Consider the following 10,740-nt stretch of genomic DNA (forward strand, 5'->3'; position numbering starts at 1 on the left):
TATTAAAATCCATAACTCTAGGAGCATTGGCGTCCAGAGAGTCATCTCCGTTCGTCGTCCATCCAACGACATGTGGCAACGCTCCAATTGCTCTCTGCGCTTGTAGTCATGTTCGGTTGCAGAGAAAAGACACTGCTGCTGCAGCTGTAGCTTTGACCCTAAATCCTAAATTCTAAACCTACTACGCGTCGAGTACGTATGGTCTTTGGGTCGTTTTGGTGGGTTGACCTCTTTACGTGGGCCATGCCAGCTGTTGTGTGCTGCCCGTCCTTTCAAAATTCTTGGACAATGTAAGGCGGTGTTTAGTCGTCGTTGGACACTTGCATAGAGTATTAAATATAGATTAATTACGATACTAATTGTATAGTTTATGACTAACTTACGAGACGAATCTTTTAAGCCTAATTAGTCCATGATTTGATAATATGGTGCTATAGTAAACATGTGCTAATGACGCTTTAATTAGGCTTAATAAATTCGTCTCGTGGAGTACCGACGGATTCTGTAATTTATTTTTTTATTAGTATCCGAACACCACATGCGACACCCTCACGTGACACCTCCTAAATTTTAGTCACTAGATCCAAACACCCCCTAAATTATAGGGTGTGTTTGGTTTTGTGCCCAACTTCTAGCTGGCTAGAATCCAAGTCTAGGCAGCCTTAGCATGCTTCCACAAAACCAATCCTTGGTTGTTTGGTTATATGTACTCCCTCCGATTTTGGTTTAGAGGTCGTTTAGGACAAGGTTTAGCATACCAAGGTGTAATTAATTTGGATCTATTCTTCCATGTTTACCCTTATTAATTATGCCTCGGAGTCATTTCAATACAACAACCTCTCTTCACAGGAGTGGCTAGCACATTTGTTCTGGACTCTTGAGGTTGCGGGTTCGATTTCTGAGTTGCTTGTTTTTTTTTACTTTTAACGATTTTGCATGGCGATCTTTTTTTTCTGTTCCCTCGTGCTGGTTGTATGGCGCTCTTTTTTTTTGTTGCATAGCTTTGCATGACGCTCTTTTTTTTTTGCATGGCGCGTGCATGGCGCTCTTTTTTTTGTTGCATGGCGCTCTTCAGGTTGTTGCATGGCGCCTTTATTTCGTTTGCGCCGTGCATGGCGCCCATGAATGGCGCTCTTTTTTTCTGGTCCGTCGCCTTAGTTGCTATTTAAACGGACAGCAGCCCAGCAGGGCACCTAGCACGCAAATGACATCGGTAATGAACCTTCATCCTCCGCTTTGGAAAACAGCATCGGTAATACTTTACTTCTTCTTCTTTCTTTAGTTCCCTGCAACTATCCTTTTAGTATGTCATCAGTTCTTAGTTTTTTTAATAGGATTTGATTTCAACATGGAGGCACAAGATGATGGTTTCAATGATTTGAACTTGCCACTAGATGAATATGGTGCCATCGATTTTGAGGCATCCCAATATGGTCAGTCTGTTATTTGAAAATTCTTTTTTATCATCTTTTTATCATGATTTTCAAGCACCCTAATAGGATGACCGGCTAAAATTATGTCGTGGATTTAATCTTAACTTCGATGGCAATGATGTGATGGACTTGATTGAGGAAACAAGTGATGGCAGTGATGGATTAGAGATGGAGGCACCGGAGCTAGGTTTTGTTTCTTCAACTTTTATTTGTGTTTTTGTGAACTTGTACCTGTGTTGAATGTCATGTTCACACATTTCTATTTTAAACTTCTAGGTGCTAGTAGAAAGAAAGATGCTACTGATGAAGTTAGGAAACTAATTTACCAAACTTTATTTGGCAAGAAGTAACAATGGGAGGTTAGGGAAGGGAGTTACAAGAGAGGTTGCATCTTAATTTGGTTTGCATATTCGTACAGTTCAGAAGATTTGGAAGAGAGGAAAAGAGTCACTAGCTCAAGGCATTGTGATCAATGTAACAAGTAGAAAGAGAGGTCTTTCAGGCCGTAAGGAAACTCCTATTGATTTGGAACCTTTACGCAATATTCCTCTCAATGAAAGAATGACTTTAGAAACTGTGAGTAGGCGCCTCCATGTTAGCAAGGCAAAGTTGATTCGGTGCATGCGTAAAGGGCTCCTTAGGCGCCATTCAAACAACATCAAACCTTACCTAACCGAAGCAAACAAGAAGACTAGGTTGCAGTGGTGTGTTCATATGCTTGATCCGGATAGCACACCTAATGATCCATGTTTCAAAGATTTATTTGATCATGTATTCATCGATGAGAAGTGGTTTTTCCTTACACAACATTATGCAAAATATTACTTGCTGCCCGAGGAAGATGATCCACATTGTTCTAGTAAAAGTAAGAACTACATTCCACGCCTAATGTTTTTGGTTGCCTCAGCTCGGCCAAGGTTTCATAATGGAGTTTGTATTTTTGATGGAAAAATTGGATTATTCCCTCTTGTGACTTATGAACAAGCTAAGAGGAGTAGCGTGAATCGGCAAGCCAGAACATGGGAAGTTAAACCAATTGCTCACATCACAAGAGATGTGATTAGGGAGTTCATGATTCAAAGGGTGCTGCCGGCTATTAGAGAAAAATGGCCAATGGAGGACATTCACAAACTGATCTACATTGTTCAGGACATTGCACCATCTCATTTAGAGGTTACTGATCCTTTATTCTGTGAAGCTGTTAAGCAAGAAGGATTTGATATTAGACTTATTTGTCAACCTCCGAATCCCTCACATAAACAAAAAAAGACTAGAGACACTAGGTCAGCTTCCATTGCAAATTGCTTGTGAGGCATCCATAGCTGACTAGGCAAAGGCAATTCTCGCTGCAGCAAACAATTAGGAGAAGAAGATTAGAACTAGGCAATAACTAGGGTTAGTTGATGAGACATGTAACAATTTCTGTACTTACCCTATGTATCAGTCTTCTTATTTGCATCTTGTTCCTTTAACTCTTGCATCATTGGACTGAGTTCATCCACCCTCTGCTGGACATGGTCTGGTAAAATGATTGTCTCGCCATCCATTTGAAGCTCATCGACATTGGGAATGTATAACTTAGAATCAAATTTGTCGAAGCCATCTATGATCCATGATGTGAGGTCATAATCTTTGTGGACGAGACGACATCGAGAGCACCTGCTCTGCTCCCTGCGAACGCGGCGGCATTCTTCAACGTCTTGCACACCGTGTGTAAGGAAAATGGACCCTAGGCCCATTTAGTTTGGATTTTGGTGTTTGATGACCAACACAACCAAATTGGACTAATGAATTTGCAAGTGATAGTTTTGTAGTTCAATAGGATGCAAGATGTGACTTGGACAAAGGTGACGTGATGATCCGATGATCAACACCTCAAGCAAGACCTTAGGAGCACAAGAGAAGACCCAAGATATCAAGCAAAGTCTAAGCACGAAGATAGGAACTAAGCCGCACGCAAGATCACGAAGAAATGAGCTCAAAGAGGTGACCAGATGCTGGACCGGATGCTGGAGAAAAGCGACCAAACGCCCTGATCAGAAGGCTCGACAACAGCAGCAGCGAACGGACGCTGGACCAGACGCTAGCGGCAAACTGACTGGACGCAGGACAGCAGCGTCCGATCGAGTACAGAGAGGTTCTAGAGCGGTGGATTTGCGACCGGACGCTGGCAGCATTCGATCAGTTGTTCGCGGCTCCAATGGTCAGAACGACCGGACGTGTCCGATCAAGATGACTCCAGCGTCCAGTCAGTAGCAAGAAAGCAAAATTTCATCCCCAACGACTACTTTCTCAATGGGGCTTATAAATACAACCCCAACCAGCCAAATGACAAGTGTGGAGCTAAGGAAACATACCAAGGGTGTTGATACACCATTTTAGTGATCTCCACTTGCATAGTGCTTAGTGTTGTATTAGGTGATTAGCGTAGGTGTTTTGCGAAGTGCTTAGGTTGATTAGACCACCGCTTATGTGCTTGCTCTAGGTTTAGGCCTAGTGTTTAGTGAGGTTTGCATACCTCTTACCACTCGGTGCTTGCGCGCACCATTGTTGTACATCGGACGGGCTTGTAGTCTTGCGAGATCACACCAACCGCATTTGTGGTGTGGCCGCCACCGTGTACCGGAGGGAACAAGGCCCGTGGCATTTCAATCGGAAGCTTGATAGTGAAGACGGCGGGGAACATCCGGGAGAGGCTTGCTAGAAGGCACGTCGAAGACCCACTTGCGCGTGGGGAAGGCCCGAGGCTATCCATGGAGTTACCTGACCGGGAGCATGGCCCATGCGAGGGATTCCTTGCGAGGGGCTCCAACGAGGACTAGGGGGAAGCTTGAGCGCTTCTCAATACCTCGGTAAAAATACCGGAGTCATCGACGGGAGTTTGTATATTTCTACCTTGCTCTTTAGCTTTCGCATTTACATTGATTGTATTACTCCTTTTGCGGTAGAGATAGCAACACATTAGTAAAACCGAAGTTGCACATTTAGATAGTTTATCTTTTGCATAGGTTTTGCTAAGGTTAGAAAAAGAGGTCATAGTTTAGAGTTAGATTTTTAAGTTGCCTAATTCACCCCCCTTCTTAGGCGTCACGGTCCACTTCAATTGGTATCAGAGCCGGTTGGCTCAATTTGGACCTTTGGCTTAACCGCCGTTGAGCTGACGCTATTTAGAGTAGTTGGGATGGATACCTCTAGGCCTCCGCACTTTGATGGCACTAACTTCCCCTATTATAAAGCTAGAATGGCTTGCTATCTTGAGGCGGTTGATTTGGGAGTTTGGAGAGTCACTCGTGACGGAATGAAACCCATTAAGAATCCCAAAAAACCCACAAAGAGTGATGAAAAAGAAATGCATTTCAATGCTAGAGCTAAGAATTGCTTGTTTGAATCATTTAGCATGGATGTGTTTAACCAAGTGTTCACTTTAAATACGGCACATGAAATTTGGTTAAAACTCCAAGAGCTCCATGATGGCACATCAAATGTCCGTGAGCAAAAACATTGTCTAGCTAAACAAAATTATGATTCCTTTACAATGAATGATGATGAGCTTATTCGTGATATGTATTCTCGTTTGAATCTAATTATCAATGAGCTCCATTCAATAGGATTAACAAAGCTAGATGATGCGGACATCACGAGGAAGATCATCTCCGTGCTACCACAAACAAAATATGCAAGCATCATCACCATCCTTCACAACATGGAGGACTTGAGCACCATGACCCCGGCCATAGTCATTGGCAAGATAGTGGCATTTGAAATATCACGAAAGATGGGTCAAGAAGAAGCCTCTTCATCAAGCAAAGACAAAGCTCTTGCATGTGGCAAGAAGAAGATGAAGAGCAAGCAAGTTGAGACAAGCTCAAGCTCAAGCTCCTCAAGTGAAGAAGAAGAAGATGAGGATGATGATGATGATGAAGATTCAAGTGATGATGATCAATCTTCCTCCTCCACCTCCGACCTTGATGAAGAATCAATCAAACTAATCAACAAGGTGGAGAAGATTATCCAAAAGCTCAATATCAAGGGTGTGCCCATCCAAATCCAAGATCTCATTTTCACCAATTAAAGAAATGAGCAAAGAAGCTAGGGCACTTTGTGGAAGTTTGTCCAAACAAGCCCACACCTAAGACAAAGAAGAAGGCGTGCAAGAACCAAGCCCTCACATCAATAAGGTCATGGGATGATTTTTCAAGTGAAGAAGAACACCATCACAAGAGGCAAGGGCGCAAGCACTCATCATCAAGCTCTTCACGTGTGTGCCTTATGGCATGAGGTAACGAAAGCTCATCCTCTAGTGAGAGAGCTTAATCAATAATCCTCTTTGGTAAAGTGCGAGAGGAATCTCTACACTGCCGGCTCAAGATACATAGACAAATCTCATTGGCACATGGTGATGCACTTGCGGTGGAATGTGTGGCCACAGCCGAACATTTCCACAGCATGGCCGGATGCAGGATTAGATGTTTCATCCTTCAGGCAGATGCTGCAGTCCTGACACCCCACTGGCAGCGTGTCGGACATGATGAACTTCAACTGTTCATCGACCCAAAGCTCAAGCGTGGCATGGGTGATGCAGCCATCCCGACAGACCTCACATGCCAGGGCCATGAGTTCAGGAACATCGGGCTTAGGAAGGATGTCCTCCCACTGCTCGTCGGTGAGATTAAGTTGCTATAGCCGCGTGAATGTCCTCATCAAGCCATGGAGGACATCACGGAAACCTTCCTGGTCGCCGGGGATTCCCACAGCTTGATTCCCCATCAAGATCCTAGTGGTGCTGCCTCCTTCATATAGGAGGTACCCCAGTTGCCAGTGACCACCGGCTTTGAGGGTCTTGGTCACCGTGCATTCCAGGGTCACAGAGAATGATGCTTCATGGATGCTCCCGCCAAATGGATGCTTGATGGTCAAGATGTTCTTCGACATTGTTCTACGCTGGATGCGGCGTTTGAAAGTGGAAAACTAGGCAGCAGGATCTCCGTCAGAGCTCATGGCGATGGCTACTCTATGGGTCTAGTGGCTTAGTTTGTAGCTATGATTTGAATTGGTTTGGAGTTGGAGCAAGGACAATTTAAAGGGAACCCGATGTTAAATAGCTACAGGATGAACGGGGGGACAATTACGAGATGGAATTTGAAGTGAATCGCTTTGAATGTAGAGGACCTTAGACGGCTTCTAGTAAATGTTGTCCCTAATTTCAGGGGTTGGTCGAATAGTTTCTAATACTAGACGTGTTGGGAATATTCTAGTAGAACATGAGATGTGTCCGGCCCAGTCAGATTTACAATGCTCGGACTTTCTTGCATGTGCTGTATAATTTGAATAGCTATGTGGCTCCTCCGTTAGACATTACATCGATGCGAGACTTGATCGGATGAATTCTGTTATGCATGTTTACCATTCTATAGATCAGAAAGAGAACCACACCAGGGATTCAAGTCTCAAGCATGTCATGGTGGTTAAAAGCTCTTTTTCTCAAGTATGAAGTCATGTTAATCATCTGTAGTTAAAAATAGTATATATTGGTAGTAGTTGGATGACATTGAGTAGTCGGATTGCACTGCTCTCCTCTTATTTGCATGTAGTAGATAAAATTTATTGAACTTGCAAGAACCATGCAACGACGAGTTCATACAAGCAAGTCTCATTTTTCCTCGTTTTCCTGTGATGCTTGTTACTATGTCGTTTACAATTTTAAGTTTGGGCCCTGTTTTTAAATCTGGGTGGGCACGTAGGATTGTTCGTCCGCTGAGAAACAACACGGGCCAGACTTTAGTGCACCATGCAATGTGACATACATTGAATGGAACTTTGTTTACTCCTCTACCAATTTTCCAAGAATAAGGGAACATGGAGCCCCTGAACGAGCACCTCGCAAACTTGAAGCACCCCCAATCAAGTATGGACCACCTAAACAGGAGAGAACAAGGGAACAAGATTTGCTACAATTCACTTTCCTAAAACACGTTTACACGGACGCCTAGAACTCGAGCGAGGCACCGTTTGGTTCCTCGAGAAAGAATTGTCGCATTGGACGATTCACTTCCCCGAGACACGTTTACACGGTATACGCGATGCTTCAAAAATGTGGAGTCTTTGCCAACATAAACTGCCGGCTCTATTTCCCCCGCGCTCTTCGCCTCATCATAGTTGTGCATTCGTACTCCACTCCGACGCTGCATCTATCGTCGTTCATCACGCGCGTGCTCCAACTCTGCTTCTTCCTCGGCTACGTCGTGATGGATCAGCACCCGATGGAGTTGGCCATGGACATTGCTGGCCACATCGCTGAACAGTCATATGCCCCCATGGACGACCTTGCTAGCCTGTGAGAAACCTGCTTGTTCATGCGCAGGGTGTGCGGCACCACCGAAGTCAGCCGGCGCATACCATTATGCCGGGTGCTATAGCATTAAGGTTTCTAGGAGCGCCACTACTACTACGATGACTATTGTGCCATGTTCACCACTAGGTTGGCCAGCGTGGCCAACCTGGAGGCCTCTTCCTCACCGGCTTGTGTCCTGTCTTTGTGGAAGCCCACAGGTCGATGAGGCCGCCGATGGAATGGCTTCAGCACTCCGCTGAGGCAGGCTATAAACTTGGTATGTATGTCTATGCCCTCATGTTGTACAAGTCTCAAGCGTGTCATGGAGGTCAAAAGCTATTTTTCTCGATTTACTTCTTTTGTCCAGCTTTCCTGCTGCATTCGCTTCATTCTCATATTTTACTACACTTGCAAGAAAGTCCAAATGTGGCATATTTGATCTCGTCGGACACTATATAATACAGAGCAATGAGGAAAACTATTGCATACAGAGTGCACTCGGTCATAATATTTGTATCAGTAGTAGTAGTCATGAGTGGCTTTTGCCTTCCGTCGATTCACACTAACCGAAATTATGCTTACAGATGGCAACTAGTTACCATACCACGGATGTGTACTCTACAACAAATGATCACAACTTTTCTTCCAACCATGTCCCTCTAGTATATTCGATGAAATGACGTTTACCTATTTCTTGTAAACCGTTTGCTCGCTTGATAGTCCGAGCAGCATAAATTTGAATGGGCCGAACATGTAACTAGTTTCAATTTTATTTGTTTCCTTTAGGGATTCAATGAATGTATTCATATGAAACAGGTTTCCCTGTATAATATAATGTGAGATGTGTCCGGCCCGGTCAGATTTATGATGCTCGGACTTTCTTGTGTGTGCTGTAAAATTTGAATAGCTATGTGGCTCCTCCGTTAGGCATTACATCGATGCGAGACTTGATCGGATGAATTCCATTATGCATGTTTACCATAATACAGATCAGAAAGAGTACCAGAAAGAAACCGACAGGCAAAACCAACCAATAGGGGCTAGAAACCGGCTACCAAAGGACTTGATCTACACTTGCTCAACAGAGTTTAACCCACCATAATACAAAGTTCAACAAAAGTAAACATAGACATGCAAATCAGACTTCACAAATCAAAACCTCTGTACATTTGAACACGTCAGACATAAAATACAAGGGAAGATACATAAGGAAGAGTAACAACATAAGGAAAGAGTAACAACATGTACTCTATCCGTACTCCCAACATAAAGAAGATACATCAAATGCAACATGAGATACATCAAATATAACATTATTTACTCCTCTACTTGTTGTCGGTATCACTGTCCTCGTCCACATCCTCGTCGTTGGTATCAACATCGTCGTCCTCCTCCTATATAGCCATGAGGCCCTTTTGCTCGTCAGCGGTGATGCAGTTGGCCACCTGCTCAGCATCAGCATCAACCAGGTTGCGCCAATGCTTCTCAGTGTTGTGGGCGGTACTGATTCCCTACGTCGTGATGCTAGTGTCGAAGCCATCTATCTGGCTCCGGTAGTAGGTGAGGATGTACTCCGTGTTGTCCGCACGATTCTTGTTTAGGTAGGCTGGCAATTCTTCCAGGACATCGGCGAGTTGGTGAAAAATAAAGATGTAACTGCTCACCTTTTCCTCCTGAGGTGGGTTGAGGGCGCCCACCCTGGTGTTCTGTAGCACATGCATGATCTTCAAGAAAGCCTTACTCATGATGCCAATGGCCTAATCATCTCTATCTCAAAAGGGATCCACCAGAGCTTCATCTTGATTCACCACGGGCACGACATCATCCTCCTTCACCACGGGCACGGTGTCATCCTCTTCACCACGTGCACCACGTCATTCCCCTCCCGTGTGCGCTTCGTAGAAGGCTCGCCCTTCACCATGGCGGTGGCTAACGGTGAAGTAGGTTTGGAGAAGGCAACCGCATGTTCCTGGTGATTTTAGATCTGTAGTGGGAATGGGAGGGCTTGGGGAATGAAGAAAAATAAGCGGAGTTGCGGAAGAGATCGTGGCGATTAATATATCACTACTATAGAGGAGCCATTGGTATTGAAATGTTACTGCACACGCAAAAGCCATTAGTGTCGAAATGCGTCTGACACACTGCACAGACCTTAGCTTACATTACAAACAAGTTAAAGTTACTGTAAAATAATGACAACATCCATCCAAGAGGAAATTAACATGTCCATAGACAATCAAACAACATCAATCCATTTAAACATGTCATGACAAAGAGATACATCAAATGCAGCTTTATTTACTACTTTGCTAATGACTCCAACTCCAAGAACAAGGGAACATAGGGAAGATAGTAAGGTCTACCGATGATTTCTGGCAGGATGTCATGTCTACCATACAAAATGTAATGTGTAGGGATGACATGAACTTTTTTGTTGTCCATGTTATATGCGATGACGGCTCTTTCCACCCCAACCCCAACAAAGAAAACCAAATTCCATTTTGGGTGAACTATAACCACTGTGTAGCATGACTCAAAATCAAAGTAACACATTTGTTTCTTAGTCTTCCCAAACAACTTACGCAGGTTGATAGTATGCTTCAATGTCCATTTATTATTAGTACCATAGTCTTCAAGGATCTAGATTGAAAGCTTGGACATATTGTGACCACCAACAGTACATTGACACAAGTGACCCCGAGCTTGATGGATGGAGCATGAAAAACCATGTGTCCAGTAAGGATTTTTCCTCCATGCCTTTCCCTCCATATCCACAGCAAGTATACGATGGTAACCCTCATAGAAGCCAATATAGTGCAGCCAACCGTTAAGAAACATAGTTGCTGATTTTAACAATGTCCACTTAGCCTTCTCGCCCCATTTAGATTCCTTAAAGATCCATACTGTAGTTTTAGATTTGTAGATGTCCACACCCATGCATTGCCCATCCTCCATATATTCAAACACATGGAAGTG

The sequence above is a fragment of the Miscanthus floridulus genome, chromosome 17 (assembly GCF_019320115.1).
Source record: "Miscanthus floridulus cultivar M001 chromosome 17, ASM1932011v1, whole genome shotgun sequence".
Lineage (NCBI taxonomy): Eukaryota > Viridiplantae > Streptophyta > Magnoliopsida > Poales > Poaceae > Miscanthus > Miscanthus floridulus.